The sequence below is a fragment of the Calonectris borealis genome, chromosome 19 (genome assembly GCF_964195595.1).
Source record: "Calonectris borealis chromosome 19, bCalBor7.hap1.2, whole genome shotgun sequence".
NCBI classification, from domain to species: Eukaryota; Metazoa; Chordata; class Aves; order Procellariiformes; family Procellariidae; genus Calonectris; species Calonectris borealis.
This window is the reverse complement of record NC_134330.1, coordinates 14,382,361-14,400,878: the sequence shown is the minus strand read 5'-3', so window position 1 is coordinate 14,400,878 and position 18,518 is coordinate 14,382,361.

Sequence of the window (18,518 nt, the reverse complement as noted above, 5' to 3'; positions counted from 1 at the left end):
CTGGTTTTATTCCTTGGGCTCTGGTTTTCTTCCTCTGGCGCTGGTTTGGTTCCTCGGACTCTGGTTTTGTTCCTCGGGCTCTGGTTTTATTCTTCAGGCTCTGGATTTGTTCCTCGGGCTCTGGTTTTTTTCCTCGGGCTCTGGTGTTGTTCCTCTGGCTCTGGTTTTATTCTTCAGGCTCTGGATTTGTTCCTCGGGCTCTGGTTTTTTTCCTCGGGCTCTGGTTTTGTTCCTCTGGCTCTGGTTTTGTTCCTCGGTCTCTGGTTTTGTTCCTCGACATCTGGTTTTGTTACTTATCCTCTGGTTTTGTTCCTCGGGCTCTGGTTTTCTCCCTCAGCTTCTGGTTTAATACCTTGGGCTCTGGTTTTGTTCCTCTAACTCTGGTTTTAGTACTCGGGCTCTGTTTTTGTTCCTCGGGCTCTGTTTTTGTTCCTCCAGCTCTGGTTTTATTCCTTGGGCTCTGGTTTTCTTCCTCTGGCACTGGTTTGGTTCCTCGGACTCTGGTTTTGTTCCTCCGGCTCTGGTTTTATTCTTCAGGCTCTGGATTTGTTCCTCGGGCTCTGGTTTTGTTCCTCGGGCTCTGGTATTCTTCCTCGGGCTTTGGTTTTGTTCCTCAGGCACTGGTTTAGTGCCTCAGGTACTGGTTTTGTTCCTCGGACTCTGGTTTTGTTCCTCGGTCTCTCGTTTTTTTCCTCGACATCTGGTTTTGTTCCTTGGGCTCTGGTTTTGTTCCTCAGGCTCTGGTTTTCTTCCTTGCCCTCTGGTTTTGTTCCTCTGGCTCTGGTTTTGTTCCTCGGACTCTGGTTTTGTTCCTGCACAATTGGTTTTATTCCTCGGGCCCTCGTTTTATTCCTCTGTCTCTGGTTTTGCTCCTCGACATCTGGTTTTGTTACTCATCCTCTGGTTTTGTTCCTCGGGCTCTGGTTTTCTCCCTCAGCTTCTGGTTTAATTCCTTGGGCTCTGGTTTTGTTCCTCTAACTCTGGTTTTATTACTCGGGCTCTGGTTTTGTTCCTCGGGCTCTGGTTTAGTTACTCAGTCTCCGGTTTTATTCCTCGGGCTGTGGTTTTGTTCCTCTGGCTCTTGTTTAATTCCTCGGGTCCTGATTTATTCCCTCGGGCTCTGGGTTTGTTCCTCGGCCTCTGGTTTTGTCCCTCGGGCCCTCCTTTTGTTCCTCCGTCTATGGTTTTGTTCCTCAGGCTCTGGTTTTATTCCTCGGGCTCTGGTTTGTTCCTTGGGCTCTGGTTTTGTTCCTCGAGCTCTGGTTTTGTTCCTCTGGCTCTGGATTTGTTCCTTGGGCTCTGGTTTAGTTCCTCGGGCTCTGGTTTTGTTTCTCAGGCTCTAGTTTTGTTCCTCGGGCTCTGGTTTTGTTTCTCTAGCTCTCGTTTCATTCCTCGGGCACTGAATATTTTCCTCGGGCACTGGTTTTGTTCCTCTGGCTCTGGTTTTGTTCCTCGGTCTCTGGTTTTGTTCCTCGACATCTGGTTTTGTTACTTATCCTCTGGTTTTGTTCCTCGGGCTCTGCTTTTCTCCCTCAGCTTCTGGTTTAATACCTTGGGCTCTGGTTTTGTTTCTCTAACTCTGGTTTTATTACTCGGGCTCTGTTTTTGTTCCTCGGGCTCTGTTTTTGTTCCTCCAGCGCTGGTTTTATTCCTTGGGCTCTGGTTTTCTTCCTCTGGCGCTGGTTTGGTTCCTCGGACTCTGGTTTTGTTCCTCGGGCTCTGGTTTTATTCCTCGGGCTCTGGATTTGTTCCTCGGGCTCTGGTTTTTTTCCTCGGGCTCTGGTTTTGTTCCTCGGGCTCTGGTTTTGTTCCTCGGTCTCTGGGTTTGTTCCTCGACATCTGGTTTTGTTACTTATCCTCTGGTTTTGTTCCTCGGGCTCTGCTTTTCTCCCTCAGCTTCTGGTTTAATACCTTGGGCTCTGGTTTTGTTCCTCTAACTCTGGTTTTATTACTCGGGCTCTGTTTTTGTTCCTCGGTCTCCTGTTTTTTTCCTCGATATCTGGTTTTGTTCCTTGGGCTCTGGTTTTGTTCCTCAGGCTCTGGTTTTCTTCCTTGCCCTCTGGTTTAGTTCCTTGGGCTCTGGTTTTGTTCCTCGGGCTCTGGTTTTCTTCCTCGGCCTCTGTTCTTTTTCCTTGGGCTCTGGTGTAGTTTCTCGGGTCCTTTTTTTCTTCCTCGGGGTCTGTTTTTTTTCCTAGGGCTCTGGTTTTCTTCCTCGAGCTCTGGTTCCGTTCCTTGGGCTCTGATTTTGTTCCTCCAGCTCTGGTTTTGTTCCTCGGGCTCTAGTGTAGTGTCACGGTCTCTGGTTTTCTTCCTCGGGCTCTTGTTTTGTTCCTCGGTCTCTGGTTTTGTTCCTTGAGCTCTGGTTTTGTTCCTCGGGCTCTGGTTTTGTTGCTCGGACTCTGGTTTTGTTCCTCGACATCTGGTTTTATTCCTCTAACTCTGGTTTTATTACTCGGGCTGTGGTTTTGTTCCTCGACTCCTGGTTTTATTCCTCGGGCCCTCCTTTTGTTCCTCGGTCTCTGGTTTTGATCCTCAGGCTCTGGTTTTCTTCCTCGGGCTCTGGTTTTGTTCCTCCAGCTCTGGTTTTGTTCCTCGGGCTCTGGTTTTGTTCCTCGGGCTCTGGTTTTGTTCCTCCAGCTCTGGTTTTGTTCCTCGGGCTCTAGTGTACTTCCAAGGCCTCTGGTTTTGTCCCTCGGGCCCTCCTTTTTTTCCTCGGTCTATGGTTTTGTTCCTCAGGCTCTGGTTTTCTTCCTTGGGCTCTGGGTTTGTTCCTTGGGCTCTGGTTTTGTTCCTCGAGCTCTGGTTTTGCTCCTTAGGCTCTGGATTTGTTCCTCGGACTCTGGTTTTGTTCCTCGACATCTGGTTTTGTTACTTATCCTCTGGTTTTGTTCCTCGGGCTCTGGTTTTCTCCCTCAGCTTCTGGTTTAATACCTTGGGCTCTGGTTTTGTTCCTCTAACTCTGGTTTTAGTACTCGGGCTCTGTTTTTGTTCCTCGGGCTCTGTTTTTGTTCCTCCAGCTCTGGTTTTATTCCTTGGGCTCTGGTTTTCTTCCTCTGGCACTGGTTTGGTTCCTCGGACTCTGGTTTTGTTCCTCCGGCTCTGGTTTTATTCTTCAGGCTCTGGATTTGTTCCTCGGGCTCTGGTTTTGTTCCTCGGGCTCTGGTTTTATTCCTTGGGCTCTCGTTTTGTTCCTCGGGCTCTGGTTTTGTTTCTCTAGCTCTCGTTTCATTCCTCGGGCACTGATTATTTTCCTCGGGCACTGGTTTTGTTCCTCTGGCTCTGGTTTTGTTCCTTGGACTCTGGTTTTGTTCCTCCCCACTTGGTTTTATTCCTCGGGCCCTCCTTTTTTTCCTCTGTCTCTGGTTTTGTTCCTCGACATCTGGTTTTGTTACTCATCCTCTGGTTTTGTTCCTCGGGCTCTGGTTTTCTCCCTCAGCTTCTGGTTTAATTCCTTGGGCTCTGGTTTTGTTCCTCTAACTCTGGTTTTATTACTTGGGCTCTGGTTTTGCTCCTCGGGCTCTGGTTTTGTTCCTCGGGCTCTGTTTTTGTTCCTCCAGCTCTGGTTTTATTCCTTGGGCTCTGGTTTTCTTCCTCTGGCACTGGTTTGGTTCCTCGGACTCTGGTTTTCTTCCTCCGGCTCTGGTTTTATTCTTCAGGCTCTGGATTTGTTCCTCGGGCTCTGGTTTTGTTCCTCCAGCTCTGGTTTTATTCCTTGGGCTCTCGTTTTGTTCCTCGGGCTCTGGTTTTGTTTCTCTAGCTCTCGTTTCATTCCTCGGGCACTGATTATTTTCCTCGGGCACTGGTTTTGTTCCTCTGGCTCTGGTTTTGTTCCTTGGACTCTGGTTTTGTTCCTCCCCACTTGGTTTTATTCCTCGGGCCCTCCTTTTTTTCCTCTGTCTCTGGTTTTGTTCCTCGACATCTGGTTTTGTTACTCATCCTCTGGTTTTGTTCCTCGGGCTCTGGTTTTCTCCCTCAGCTTCTGGTTTAATTCCTTGGGCTCTGGTTTTGTTCCTCTAACTCTGGTTTTATTACTTGGGCTCTGGTTTTGCTCCTCGGGCTCTGGTTTTGTTCCTCCAGCTCTGGTTTTATTCCTTGGGCTCTGGTTTTGTTCCTCGGGCTCTGGTTTAGTTACTCAGTCTCCGGTTTTCTTCCTCGGGCTGTTGTTTTGTTCCTCTGGGTCTGATTTAATTCCTCGGGTCCTGATTTATTCCCTCGGGCTCTGGGTTTGTTTCTCGGAGTCTGATTTTGTCCCTCGCGCCCTCCTTTTGTTCCTCGGTCTATGGTTTTATTCCTCAGGCTCTGGTTTTCTTTCTCGGGCTCTGGGTTTGTTCCTTGGGCTCTGGTTTTGTTCCTCGAGCTCTGGTTTCGTTCCTTAAGCTCTGGATTTGTTCCTTGGGCTCTGGTTTAGTTCCTCAGGTACTGGGTTTTTCCTTCAGACTCTGGTTTTCTTCCTCGGCCTCTGGTTTTCTTCCTCGGGCTCTGGTTTTATTCCTTGGGCTCTGGTTTTGTTCCTCGGGCTCTGGTTTAGTTACTCAGTCTCTGGTTTTCTTCCTCGGGCTGTGGTTTTGTTCCTCTGGCTCTGGTTCAATTCCTCGGGTCCTGATTTATTCCCTCGGGCTCTGGGTTTGTTCCTCGGGCTCTGGTTTTGTTCCTCGGGCCCTCCTTTTGTTCCTCGGTCTATGGTTTTGTTCCTCAGGCTCTGGTTTTCTTCCTCGGGCTCTGGGTTTGTTCCTTGGGCTCTGGTTTTGTTCCTCGAGCTCTAGTTTCGTTCCTTAAGCTCTGGATTTGTTCCTTGGGCTCTGGTTTAGTTCCTCAGGTACTGGGATTTCCTTCAGACACTGGTTTTCTTCCTCGGCCTCTAATTTTGTTCCTTGGGCTCTGGTTTTGTTCCTCCAGCTCTGGTTTTGTTCCTCCAGCTCTGGTTTTGTTCTTCAGGCTCTAGTTTGGTTATCAGGCTCTGGTTTTGTTTCTCTAGCTCTCGTTTTATTCCTCGGGCACTGATTATTTTCCTCGGGCACTGGTTTTATTCCTCGGGCCCTCCTTCTGTTCCTCGAACTCTGGTTTTGTTCCTCGACATCTGGTTTTGTTCCTCATCCTCTGGTTTTGTTCCTCGGGCTCTGGTTTTCTCCCTCAGCTTCTGGTTCAATTCCTTGGGCTCTCGTTTTGTTCCTCTAACTCTGATTTTATTACTTGGGCTCTGTTTTTGTTCCTCGGGCTCTGGTTTAGTTACTCAGTCTCCGGTTTTCTTCCTCGGGCTGTGGTTTTGTTCCGCTGGCTCTGGTTTAATTCCTCGGGTACTGATTTATTCCCTCGGGCTCTGGGTTTGTGCCTCGGACTCTGGTTTTGTTCCTCGGGCTCTGGTTTTGTTCCTCCAGCTCTGGTTTTATTCCTTGGGCTCTCGTTTTGTTCCACGGGCTCTGGTTTTGTTTCTCTAGTTCTCGTTTCATTCCTCGGGCACTGATTATTTTCCTCGGGCACTGGTTTTGTTCCTCTGGCTCTGGTTTTGTTCCTCGGACTCTGGTTTTTTTCCTCCACACTTGGTTTTATTCCTCGTGCCCTCCTTTTGTTCCTCTGTCTCTGGTTTTGTTCCTCGACATCTGGTTTTGTTACTCATCCTCCGGTTTTGTTCCTCGGGCTCTGGTTTTCTCCCTCAGCTTCTGGTTTAATTCCTTGGGCTCTGGTTTTGTTCCTCTAACTCTGGTTTTATTACTTGGGCTCTGGTTTTGCTCCTCGGGCTCTGGTTTTGTTCCTCCAGCTCTGGTTTTATTCCTTGGGCTCTGGTTTTGTTCCTCGGGCTCTGGTTTAGTTACTCAGTCTCCGGTTTTGTTCCTCGGGCTGTGGTTTTGTTCCTCTGGCTCTGGTTTAATTCCTCGGGTCCTGATTTATTCCCTCGGGCTCTGGGTTTGTTTCTCGGAGTCTGGTCTTGTCCCTCGCGCCCTCCTTTTGTTCCTCGGTCTATGGTTTTGTTCCTCAGGCTCTGGTTTTCTTCCTCGGGCTCTGGGTTTGTTCCTTGGGCTCTGGTTTTGTTCCTCGAGCTCTGGTTTCGTTCCTTAAGCTCTGGATTTGTTCCTTGGGCTCTGGTTTAGTTCCTCAGGTACTGGGTTTTTCCTTCAGACTCTGGTTTTCTTCCTCGGCCTCTGGTTTTCTTCCTTGGGCTCTGGTTTTATTCCTTGGGCTCTGGTTTTGTTCCTCGGGCTCTGGTTTAGTTACTCAGTCTCTGGTTTTCTTCCTCGGGCTCTGGTTTTGTTCCTCCAGCTCTGGTTTTGTTCCTCCAGCTCTGGTTTTGTTCTTCAGGCTCTAGTTTGGTTATCAGGCTCTGGTTTTGTTTCTCTAGCTCTCGTTTTATTCCTCGGGCACTGATTATTTTCCTCGGGCACTGGTTTTATTCCTCGGGCCCTCCTTTTGTTCCTCGAACTCTGGTTTTTTTCCTCGACATCTGGTTTTGTTCCTCATCCTCTGGTTTTGTTCCTCGGGCTCTGGTTTTCTCCCTCAGCTTCTGGTTCAATTCCTTGGGCTCTCGTTTTGTTCCTCTAACTCTGGTTTTATTACTTGGTCTCTGTTTTTGTTCCTCGGGCTCTGTTTTTGTTCCTCCAGCTCTGGTTTTATTTCTTGGGCTCTGGTTTTCTTCCTCTGGCGCTGGTTTGGTTCCTCGGACTCCGGTTTTTTTCCTCGGGCTCTGGATTTGTTCCTTGGGCTCTGGATTTGTTCCTCGGGCTCTGGTTTTGTTCCTCGGTCTCTCGTTTTTTCCTCGGCATCTGGTTTTGTTCCTTGGGCTCTGGTTTTGTTCCTCAGGCTATGGTTTTCTTCCTTGCCCTCTGGTTTAGTTTCTAGGGCTCTAGTTTTGTTCCGTGGGCTCTGGTGTTCTTCCTCGGCCACTGTTTTTTTTCCTTGGGCTCTGGTTTTGTTCCTCGGTCTCTGGTTTTGTTCCTCGACATCTGGTTTTGTTACTTATCCTCTGGTTTTGTTCCTCGGGCTCTGGTTTTCTCCCTCAGCTTCTGGTTTAATACCTTGGGCTCTGGTTTTGTTTCTCTAACTCTGGTTTTATTACTCGGGCTCTGTTTTTGTTCCTCGGGCTCTGTTTTTGTTCCTCCAGCTCTGGTTTTATTCCTTGGGCTCTGGTTTTCTTCCTCTGGCACTGGTTTGGTTCCTCGGACTCTGGTTTTGTTCCTCCGGCTCTGGTTTTATTCTTCAGGCTCTGGATTTGTTCCTCGGGCTCTGGTTTTGTTCCTCGGGCTCTGGTATTCTTCCTCGGGCTTTGGTTTTGTTCCTCAGGCACTGGTTTAGTGCCTCAGGTACTGGTTTTGTTCCTCGGACTCTGGTTTTGTTCCTCGGTCTCTCGTTTTTTTCCTCGACATCTGGTTTTGTTCCTTGGGCTCTGGTTTTGTTCCTCAGGCTCTGGTTTTCTTCCTTGCCCTCTGGTTTTGTTCCTCTGGCTCTGGTTTTGTTCCTCGGACTCTGGTTTTGTTCCTGCACAATTGGTTTTATTCCTCGGGCCCTCGTTTTATTCCTCTGTCTCTGGTTTTGCTCCTCGACATCTGGTTTTGTTACTCATCCTCCGGTTTTGTTCCTCGGGCTCTGGTTTTCTCCCTCAGCTTCTGGTTTAATTCCTTGGGCTCTGGTTTTGTTCCTCTAACTCTGGTTTTATTACTTGGGCTCTGGTTTTGCTCCTCGGGCTCTGGTTTTGTTCCTCCAGCTCTGGTTTTATTCCTTGGGCTCTGGTTTTGTTCCTCGGGCTCTGGTTTAGTTACTCAGTCTCCGGTTTTGTTCCTCGGGCTGTGGTTTTGTTCCTCTGGCTCTGGTTTAATTCCTCGGGTCCTGATTTATTCCCTCGGGCTCTGGGTTTGTTTCTCGGAGTCTGGTCTTGTCCCTCGCGCCCTCCTTTTGTTCCTCGGTCTATGGTTTTGTTCCTCAGGCTCTGGTTTTCTTCCTCGGGCTCTGGGTTTGTTCCTTGGGCTCTGGTTTTGTTCCTCGAGCTCTGGTTTCGTTCCTTAAGCTCTGGATTTGTTCCTTGGGCTCTGGTTTAGTTCCTCAGGTACTGGGTTTTTCCTTCAGACTCTGGTTTTCTTCCTCGGCCTCTGGTTTTCTTCCTTGGGCTCTGGTTTTATTCCTTGGGCTCTGGTTTTGTTCCTCGGGCTCTGGTTTAGTTACTCAGTCTCTGGTTTTCTTCCTCGGGCTCTGGTTTTGTTCCTCCAGCTCTGGTTTTGTTCCTCCAGCTCTGGTTTTGTTCTTCAGGCTCTAGTTTGGTTATCAGGCTCTGGTTTTGTTTCTCTAGCTCTCGTTTTATTCCTCGGGCACTGATTATTTTCCTCGGGCACTGGTTTTATTCCTCGGGCCCTCCTTTTGTTCCTCGAACTCTGGTTTTTTTCCTCGACATCTGGTTTTGTTCCTCATCCTCTGGTTTTGTTCCTCGGGCTCTGGTTTTCTCCCTCAGCTTCTGGTTCAATTCCTTGGGCTCTCGTTTTGTTCCTCTAACTCTGGTTTTATTACTTGGTCTCTGTTTTTGTTCCTCGGGCTCTGTTTTTGTTCCTCCAGCTCTGGTTTTATTTCTTGGGCTCTGGTTTTCTTCCTCTGGCGCTGGTTTGGTTCCTCGGACTCCGGTTTTTTTCCTCGGGCTCTGGATTTGTTCCTTGGGCTCTGGATTTGTTCCTCGGGCTCTGGTTTTGTTCCTCGGTCTCTCGTTTTTTCCTCGGCATCTGGTTTTGTTCCTTGGGCTCTGGTTTTGTTCCTCAGGCTATGGTTTTCTTCCTTGCCCTCTGGTTTAGTTTCTAGGGCTCTAGTTTTGTTCCGTGGGCTCTGGTGTTCTTCCTCGGCCACTGTTTTTTTTCCTTGGGCTCTGGTTTTGTTCCTCGGTCTCTGGTTTTGTTCCTCGACATCTGGTTTTGTTACTTATCCTCTGGTTTTGTTCCTCGGGCTCTGGTTTTCTCCCTCAGCTTCTGGTTTAATACCTTGGGCTCTGGTTTTGTTTCTCTAACTCTGGTTTTATTACTCGGGCTCTGTTTTTGTTCCTCGGGCTCTGTTTTTGTTCCTCCAGCTCTGGTTTTATTCCTTGGGCTCTGGTTTTCTTCCTCTGGCACTGGTTTGGTTCCTCGGACTCTGGTTTTGTTCTTCCGGCTCTGGTTTTATTCTTCAGGCTCTGGATTTGTTCCTCGGGCTCTGGTTTTGTTCCTCGGGCTCTGGTATTCTTCCTCGGGCTTTGGTTTTATTCCTCAGGCACTGGTTTAGTGCCTCAGGTACTGGTTTTGTTCCTCAGACTCTGGTTTTGTTCCTCGGTCTCTCGTTTTTTTCCTCGACATCTGGTTTTGTTCCTTGGGCTCTGGTTTTGTTCCTCAGGCTCTGGTTTTCTTCCTTGCCCTCTGGTTTTGTTCCTCTGGCTCTGGTTTTGTTCCTCGGACTCTGGTTTTGTTCCTGCACAATTGGTTTTATTCCTCGGGCCCTCGTTTTATTCCTCTGTCTCTGGTTTTGCTCCTCGACATCTGGTTTTGTTACTCATCCTCCGGTTTTGTTCCTCGGGCTCTGGTTTTCTCCCTCAGCTTCTGGTTTAATTCCTTGGGCTCTGGTTTTGTTCCTCTAACTCTGGTTTTATTACTTGGGCTCTGGTTTTGTTCCTCGGGCTCTGGTTTAGTTACTCAGTCTCCGGTTTTGTTCCTCGGGCTGTGGTTTTGTTCCTCTGGCTCTGGTTTAATTCCTCGGGTCCTGATTTATTCCCTCGGGCTCTGGGTTTGTTTCTCGGAGTCTGGTCTTGTCCCTCGCGCCCTCCTTTTGTTCCTCGGTCTATGGTTTTGTTCCTCAGGCTCTGGTTTTCTTCCTCGGGCTCTGGGTTTGTTCCTTGGGCTCTGGTTTTGTTCCTCGAGCTCTGGTTTCGTTCCTTAAGCTCTGGATTTGTTCCTTGGGCTCTGGTTTAGTTCCTCAGGTACTGGGTTTTTCCTTCAGACTCTGGTTTTCTTCCTCGGCCTCTGGTTTTCTTCCTTGGGCTCTGGTTTTATTCCTTGGGCTCTGGTTTTGTTCCTCGGGCTCTGGTTTAGTTACTCAGTCTCTGGTTTTCTTCCTCGGGCTCTGGTTTTGTTCCTCCAGCTCTGGTTTTGTTCCTCCAGCTCTGGTTTTGTTCTTCAGGCTCTAGTTTGGTTATCAGGCTCTGGTTTTGTTTCTCTAGCTCTCGTTTTATTCCTCGGGCACTGATTATTTTCCTCGGGCACTGGTTTTATTCCTCGGGCCCTCCTTTTGTTCCTCGAACTCTGGTTTTTTTCCTCGACATCTGGTTTTGTTCCTCATCCTCTGGTTTTGTTCCTCGGGCTCTGGTTTTCTCCCTCAGCTTCTGGTTCAATTCCTTGGGCTCTCGTTTTGTTCCTCTAACTCTGGTTTTATTACTTGGTCTCTGTTTTTGTTCCTCGGGCTCTGTTTTTGTTCCTCCAGCTCTGGTTTTATTTCTTGGGCTCTGGTTTTCTTCCTCTGGCGCTGGTTTGGTTCCTCGGACTCCGGTTTTTTTCCTCGGGCTCTGGATTTGTTCCTTGGGCTCTGGATTTGTTCCTCGGGCTCTGGTTTTGTTCCTCGGTCTCTCGTTTTTTCCTCGGCATCTGGTTTTGTTCCTTGGGCTCTGGTTTTGTTCCTCAGGCTATGGTTTTCTTCCTTGCCCTCTGGTTTAGTTTCTAGGGCTCTAGTTTTGTTCCGTGGGCTCTGGTGTTCTTCCTCGGCCACTGTTTTTTTTCCTTGGGCTCTGGTTTTGTTCCTCGGTCTCTGGTTTTGTTCCTCGACATCTGGTTTTGTTACTTATCCTCTGGTTTTGTTCCTCGGGCTCTGGTTTTCTCCCTCAGCTTCTGGTTTAATACCTTGGGCTCTGGTTTTGTTTCTCTAACTCTGGTTTTATTACTCGGGCTCTGTTTTTGTTCCTCGGGCTCTGTTTTTGTTCCTCCAGCTCTGGTTTTATTCCTTGGGCTCTGGTTTTCTTCCTCTGGCACTGGTTTGGTTCCTCGGACTCTGGTTTCGTTCCTCGGGCTCTGGTTTTATTCTTCAGGCTCTGGATTTGTTCCTCGGGCTCTGGTTTTTTTCCTCGGGCTCTGGTTTTGTTCCTGCACAATTGGTTTTATTCCTCGGGCCCTCGTTTTATTCCTCTGTCTCTGGTTTTGCTCCTCGACATCTGGTTTTGTTACTCATCCTCTGGTTTTGTTCCTCGGGCTCTGGTTTTCTCCCTCAGCTTCTGGTTTAATTCCTTGGGCTCTGGTTTTGTTCCTCTAACTCTGGTTTTATTACTTGGGCTCTGGTTTTGTTCCTCGGGCTCTGGTTTAGTTACTCAGTCTCCGGTTTTCTTCCTCGGGCTGTGGTTTTGTTCCTCTGGCTCTTGTTTAATTCCTCGGGTCCTGATTTATTCCCTCGGGCTCTGGGTTTGTTCCTCGGACTCTGGTTTTGTCCCTCGCGCCCTCCTCTTGTTCCTCCGTCTATGGTTTTGTTCCTCAGGCTCTGGTTTTATTCCTCGGGCTCTGGTTTGTTCCTTGGGCTCTGGTTTTGTTCCTCGAGCTCTGGTTTTGTTCCTTAGGCTCTGGATTTGTTCCTTGGGCTCTGGTTTAGTTCCTCGGGCTCTGGTTTTGTTTCTCAGGTTCTAGTTTTGTTCCTCGGGCTCTGGTTTTGTTTCTCTAGCTCTCGTTTCATTCCTCGGGCACTGATTATTTTCCTCGGGCACTGGTTTTGTTCCTCGGGCTCTGGTTTTATTCTTCAGGCTCTGGATTTGTTCCTCGGGCTCTGGTTTTTTTCCTCGGGCTCTGGTTTTGTTCCTCGGTCTCTGGGTTTGTTCCTCGACATCTGGTTTTGTTACTTATCCTGTGGTTTTGTTCCTCGGGCTCTGGTTTTCTCCCTCAGCTTCTGGTTTAATACCTTGGGCTCTGTTTTTGTTCCTCTAACTCTGGTTTTATTACTCGGGCTCTGTTTTTGTTCCTCGGGCTCTGGTTTTGTTCCTCCAGCTCTGGTTTTATTCCTTGGGCTCTGGTTTTCTTCCTCTGGCGCTGGTTTGGTTCCTCGGACTCTGGTTTTGTTCCTCGGGCTCTGGTTTTATTCTTCAGGCTCTGGATTTGTTCCTCGGGCTCTGGTTTTTTCCCTCGGGCTCTGGTTTTGTTCCTGCACAATTGGTTTTATTCCTCGGGCCCTCGTTTTATTCCTCTGTCTCTGGTTTTGCTCCTCGACATCTGGTTTTGTTACTCATCCTCTGGTTTTGTTCCTCGGGCTCTGGTTTTCTCCCTCAGCTTCTGGTTTAATTCCTTGGGCTCTGGTTTTGTTCCTCTAACTCTGGTTTTATTACTTGGGCTCTGGTTTTGTTCCTCGGGCTCTGGTTTAGTTACTCAGTCTCCGGTTTTCTTCCTCGGGCTGTGGTTTTGTTCCTCTGGCTCTTGTTTAATTCCTCGGGTCCTGATTTATTCCCTCGGGCTCTGGGTTTGTTCCTCGGACTCTGGTTTTGTCCCTCGCGCCCTCCTTTTGTTCCTCCGTCTATGGTTTTGTTCCTCAGGCTCTGGTTTTATTCCTCGGGCTCTGGTTTGTTCCTTGGGCTCTGGTTTTGTTCCTCGAGCTCTGGTTTTGTTCCTTAGGCTCTGGATTTGTTCCTTGGGCTCTGGTTTAGTTCCTCGGGCTCTGGTTTTGTTTCTCAGGCTCTAGTTTTGTTCCTCGGGCTCTGGTTTTGTTTCTCTAGCTCTCGTTTCATTCCTCGGGCACTGATTATTTTCCTCGGGCACTGGTTTTGTTCCTCTGGCTCTGGTTTTGTTCCTCGGTCTCTGGTTTTGTTCCTCGACATCTGGTTTTGTTACTTATCCTCTGGTTTTGTTCCTCGGGCTCTGCTTTTCTCCCTCAGCTTCTGGTTTAATACCTTGGGCTCTGGTTTTGTTTCTCTAACTCTGGTTTTATTACTCGGGCTCTGTTTTTGTTCCTCGGGCTCTGTTTTTGTTCCTCCAGCTCTGGTTTTATTCCTTGGGCTCTGGTTTTCTTCCTCTGGCGCTGGTTTGGTTCCTCGGACTCTGGTTTTGTTCCTCGGGCTCTGGTTTTATTCTTCAGGCTCTGGATTTGTTCCTCGGGCTCTGGTTTTTTTCCTCGGGCTCTGGTTTTGTTCCTCGGTCTCTGGGTTTGTTCCTCGACATCTGGTTTTGTTACTTATCCTCTGGTTTTGTTCCTCGGGCTCTGGTTTTCTCCCTCAGCTTCTGGTTTAATACCTTGGGCTCTGTTTTTGTTCCTCTAACTCTGGTTTTATTACTCGGGATCTGTTTTTGTTCCTCGGGCTCTGTTTTTGTTCCTCCAGCTCTTGTTTTATTCCTTGGGCTCTGGTTTTCTTCCTCTGGCGCTGGTTTGGTTCCTCGGACTCTGGTTTTGTTCCTCGGGCTCTGGTTTTATTCTTCAGGCTCTGGATTTGTTCCTCGGGCTCTGGTTTTTTTCCTCGGGCTCTGGTTTTGTTCCTGCACAATTGGTTTTATTCCTCGGGCCCTCGTTTTATTCCTCTGTCTCTGGTTTTGCTCCTCGACATCTGGTTTTGTTACTCATCCTCTGGTTTTGTTCCTCGGGCTCTGGTTTTCTCCCTCAGCTTCTGGTTTAATTCCTTGGGCTCTGGTTTTGTTCCTCTAACTCTGGTTTTATTACTTGGGCTCTGGTTTTGTTCCTCGGGCTCTGGTTTAGTTACTCAGTCTCCGGTTTTCTTCCTCGGGCTGTGGTTTTGTTCCTCTGGCTCTTGTTTAATTCCTCGGGTCCTGATTTATTCCCTCGGGCTCTGGGTTTGTTCCTCGGACTCTGGTTTTGTCCCTCGCGCCCTCCTCTTGTTCCTCCGTCTATGGTTTTGTTCCTCAGGCTCTGGTTTTATTCCTCGGGCTCTGGTTTGTTCCTTGGGCTCTGGTTTTGTTCCTCGAGCTCTGGTTTTGTTCCTTAGGCTCTGGATTTGTTCCTTGGGCTCTGGTTTAGTTCCTCGGGCTCTGGTTTTGTTTCTCAGGCTCTAGTTTTGTTCCTCGGGCTCTGGTTTTGTTTCTCTAGCTCTCGTTTCATTCCTCGGGCACTGATTATTTTCCTCGGGCACTGGTTTTGTTCCTCTGGCTCTGGTTTTATTCTTCAGGCTCTGGATTTGTTCCTCGGGCTCTGGTTTTTTTCCTCGGGCTCTGGTTTTGTTCCTCGGTCTCTGGGTTTGTTCCTCGACATCTGGTTTTGTTACTTATCCTCTGGTTTTGTTCCTCGGGCTCTGCTTTTCTCCCTCAGCTTCTGGTTCAATTCCTTGGGCTCTCGTTTTGTTCCTCTAACTCTGGTTTTATTACTTGGTCTCTGTTTTTGTTCCTCGGGCTCTGTTTTTGTTCCTCCAGCTCTGGTTTTATTTCTTGGGCTCTGGTTTTCTTCCTCTGGCGCTGGTTTGGTTCCTCGGACTCCGGTTTTTTTCCTCGGGCTCTGGATTTGTTCCTTGGGCTCTGGATTTGTTCCTCGGGCTCTGGTTTTGTTCCTCGGTCTCTCGTTTTTTCCTCGGCATCTGGTTTTGTTCCTTGGGCTCTGGTTTTGTTCCTCAGGCTATGGTTTTCTTCCTTGCCCTCTGGTTTAGTTTCTAGGGCTCTAGTTTTGTTCCGTGGGCTCTGGTGTTCTTCCTCGGCCACTGTTTTTTTTCCTTGGGCTCTGGTTTTGTTCCTCGGTCTCTGGTTTTGTTCCTCGACATCTGGTTTTGTTACTTATCCTCTGGTTTTGTTCCTCGGGCTCTGGTTTTCTCCCTCAGCTTCTGGTTTAATACCTTGGGCTCTGGTTTTGTTTCTCTAACTCTGGTTTTATTACTCGGGCTCTGTTTTTGTTCCTCGGGCTCTGTTTTTGTTCCTCCAGCTCTGGTTTTATTCCTTGGGCTCTGGTTTTCTTCCTCTGGCACTGGTTTGGTTCCTCGGACTCTGGTTTTGTTCTTCCGGCTCTGGTTTTATTCTTCAGGCTCTGGATTTGTTCCTCGGGCTCTGGTTTTGTTCCTCGGGCTCTGGTATTCTTCCTCGGGCTTTGGTTTTATTCCTCAGGCACTGGTTTAGTGCCTCAGGTACTGGTTTTGTTCCTCAGACTCTGGTTTTGTTCCTCGGTCTCTCGTTTTTTTCCTCGACATCTGGTTTTGTTCCTTGGGCTCTGGTTTTGTTCCTCAGGCTCTGGTTTTCTTCCTTGCCCTCTGGTTTTGTTCCTCTGGCTCTGGTTTTGTTCCTCGGACTCTGGTTTTGTTCCTGCACAATTGGTTTTATTCCTCGGGCCCTCGTTTTATTCCTCTGTCTCTGGTTTTGCTCCTCGACATCTGGTTTTGTTACTCATCCTCCGGTTTTGTTCCTCGGGCTCTGGTTTTCTCCCTCAGCTTCTGGTTTAATTCCTTGGGCTCTGGTTTTGTTCCTCTAACTCTGGTTTTATTACTTGGGCTCTGGTTTTGTTCCTCGGGCTCTGGTTTAGTTACTCAGTCTCCGGTTTTGTTCCTCGGGCTGTGGTTTTGTTCCTCTGGCTCTGGTTTAATTCCTCGGGTCCTGATTTATTCCCTCGGGCTCTGGGTTTGTTTCTCGGAGTCTGGTCTTGTCCCTCGCGCCCTCCTTTTGTTCCTCGGTCTATGGTTTTGTTCCTCAGGCTCTGGTTTTCTTCCTCGGGCTCTGGGTTTGTTCCTTGGGCTCTGGTTTTGTTCCTCGAGCTCTGGTTTCGTTCCTTAAGCTCTGGATTTGTTCCTTGGGCTCTGGTTTAGTTCCTCAGGTACTGGGTTTTTCCTTCAGACTCTGGTTTTCTTCCTCGGCCTCTGGTTTTCTTCCTTGGGCTCTGGTTTTATTCCTTGGGCTCTGGTTTTGTTCCTCGGGCTCTGGTTTAGTTACTCAGTCTCTGGTTTTCTTCCTCGGGCTCTGGTTTTGTTCCTCCAGCTCTGGTTTTGTTCCTCCAGCTCTGGTTTTGTTCTTCAGGCTCTAGTTTGGTTATCAGGCTCTGGTTTTGTTTCTCTAGCTCTCGTTTTATTCCTCGGGCACTGATTATTTTCCTCGGGCACTGGTTTTATTCCTCGGGCCCTCCTTTTGTTCCTCGAACTCTGGTTTTTTTCCTCGACATCTGGTTTTGTTCCTCATCCTCTGGTTTTGTTCCTCGGGCTCTGGTTTTCTCCCTCAGCTTCTGGTTCAATTCCTTGGGCTCTCGTTTTGTTCCTCTAACTCTGGTTTTATTACTTGGTCTCTGTTTTTGTTCCTCGGGCTCTGTTTTTGTTCCTCCAGCTCTGGTTTTATTTCTTGGGCTCTGGTTTTCTTCCTCTGGCGCTGGTTTGGTTCCTCGGACTCCGGTTTTTTTCCTCGGGCTCTGGATTTGTTCCTTGGGCTCTGGATTTGTTCCTCGGGCTCTGGTTTTGTTCCTCGGTCTCTCGTTTTTTCCTCGGCATCTGGTTTTGTTCCTTGGGCTCTGGTTTTGTTCCTCAGGCTATGGTTTTCTTCCTTGCCCTCTGGTTTAGTTTCTAGGGCTCTAGTTTTGTTCCGTGGGCTCTGGTGTTCTTCCTCGGCCACTGTTTTTTTTCCTTGGGCTCTGGTTTTGTTCCTCGGTCTCTGGTTTTGTTCCTCGACATCTGGTTTTGTTACTTATCCTGTGGTTTTGTTCCTCGGGCTCTGGTTTTCTCCCTCAGCTTCTGGTTTAATACCTTGGGCTCTGTTTTTGTTCCTCTAACTCTGGTTTTATTACTCGGGATCTGTTTTTGTTCCTCGGGCTCTGTTTTTGTTCCTCCAGCTCTGGTTTTATTCCTTGGGCTCTGGTTTTCTTCCTCTGGCGCTGGTTTGGTTCCTCGGACTCTGGTTTTGTTCCTCGGGCTCTGGTTTTATTCTTCAGGCTCTGGATTTGTTCCTCGGGCTCTGGTTTTTTTCCTCGGGCTCTGGTTTTGTTCCTGCACAATTGGTTTTATTCCTCGGGCCCTCGTTTTATTCCTCTGTCTCTGGTTTTGCTCCTCGACATCTGGTTTTGTTACTCATCCTCTGGTTTTGTTCCTCGGGCTCCGGTTTTCTCCCTCAGCTTCTGGTTTAATTCCTTGGGCTCTGGTTTTGTTCCTCTAACTCTGGTTTTATTACTTGGGCTCTGGTTTTGTTCCTCGGGCTCTGGTTTAGTTACTCAGTCTCCGGTTTTCTTCCTCGGGCTGTGGTTTTGTTCCTCTGGCTCTTGTTTAATTCCTCGGGTCCTGATTTATTCCCTCGGGCTCTGGGTTTGTTCCTCGGACTCTGGTTTTGTCCCTCGCGCCCTCCTCTTGTTCCTCCGTCTATGGTTTTGTTCCTCAGGCTCTGGTTTTATTCCTCGGGCTCTGGTTTGTTCCTTGGGCTCTGGTTTTGTTCCTCGAGCTCTGGTTTTGTTCCTTAGGCTCTGGATTTGTTCCTTGGGCTCTGGTTTAGTTCCTCGGGCTCTGGTTTTGTTTCTCAGGCTCTAGTTTTGTTCCTCGGGCTCTGGTTTTGTTTCTCTAGCTCTCGTTTCATTCCTCGGGCACTGATTATTTTCCTCGGGCACTGGTTTTGTTCCTCTGGCTCTGGTTTTATTCTTCAGGCTCTGGATTTGTTCCTCGGGCTCTGGTTTTTTTCCTCGGGCTCTGGTTTTGTTCCTCGGTCTCTGGGTTTGTTCCTCGACATCTGGTTTTGTTACTTATCCTCTGGTTTTGTTCCTCGGGCTCTGCTTTTCTCCCTCAGCTTCTGGTTTAATACCTTGGGCTCTGGTTTTGTTCCTCTGGCTCTGGTTTTATTACTCGGGCTGTGTTTTTGTTCCTCGGGCTCTGTTTTTGTTCCTCCAGCTCTGGTTTTATTCCTTGGGCTCTGGTTTTCTTCCTCTGGCGCTGGTTTGGTTCCTCGGACTCTGGTTTTGTTCCTCGGGCTCTGGTTTTATTCTTCAGGCTCTGGATTTGTTCCTCGGGCTCTGGTTTTTTTCCTCGGGCTCTGGTTTTGTTCCTGCACAATTGGTTTTATTCCTCGGGCCCTCCTTTTGTTCCTCTGTCTCTGGTTTTGTTCCTCGACATCTGGTTTTGTTACTCATCCTCTGGTTTTGTTCCTCGGGCTCTGGTTTTCTCCCTCAGCTTCTGGTTTAATTCCTTGGGCTCTGGTTTTGTTCCTCTAGCTCTGGTTTTATTACTTGGGCTCTGGTTTTGTTCCTCGGGCTCTGGTTTAGTTACTCAGTCTCCGGTTTTCTTCCTCGGGCTGTGGTTTTGTTCCTCTGGCTCTTGTTTAATTCCTCGGGTTCTGATTTATTCCCTCGGGCTCTGGGTTTGTTCCTCGGACTCTGGTTTTGTCCCTCGCGCCCTCCTTTTGTTCCTCCGTCTATGGTTTTGTTCCTCAGGCTCTGGTTTTATTCCTCGGGCTCTGGTTTGTTCCTTGGGCTCTGGTTTTGTTCCTCGAGCTCTGGTTTTGTTCCTTAGTCTCTGGATTTGTTCCTTGGGCTCTGGTTTAGTTCCTCGGGCTCTGGTTTTGTTTCTCAGGCTCTAGTTTTGTTCCTCGGGCTCTGGTTTTGTTTCTCTAGCTCTCGTTTCATTCCTCGGGCACTGATTATTTTCCTCGGGCACTGGTTTTGTTCCTCTGGCTCTGGTTTTGTTCCTC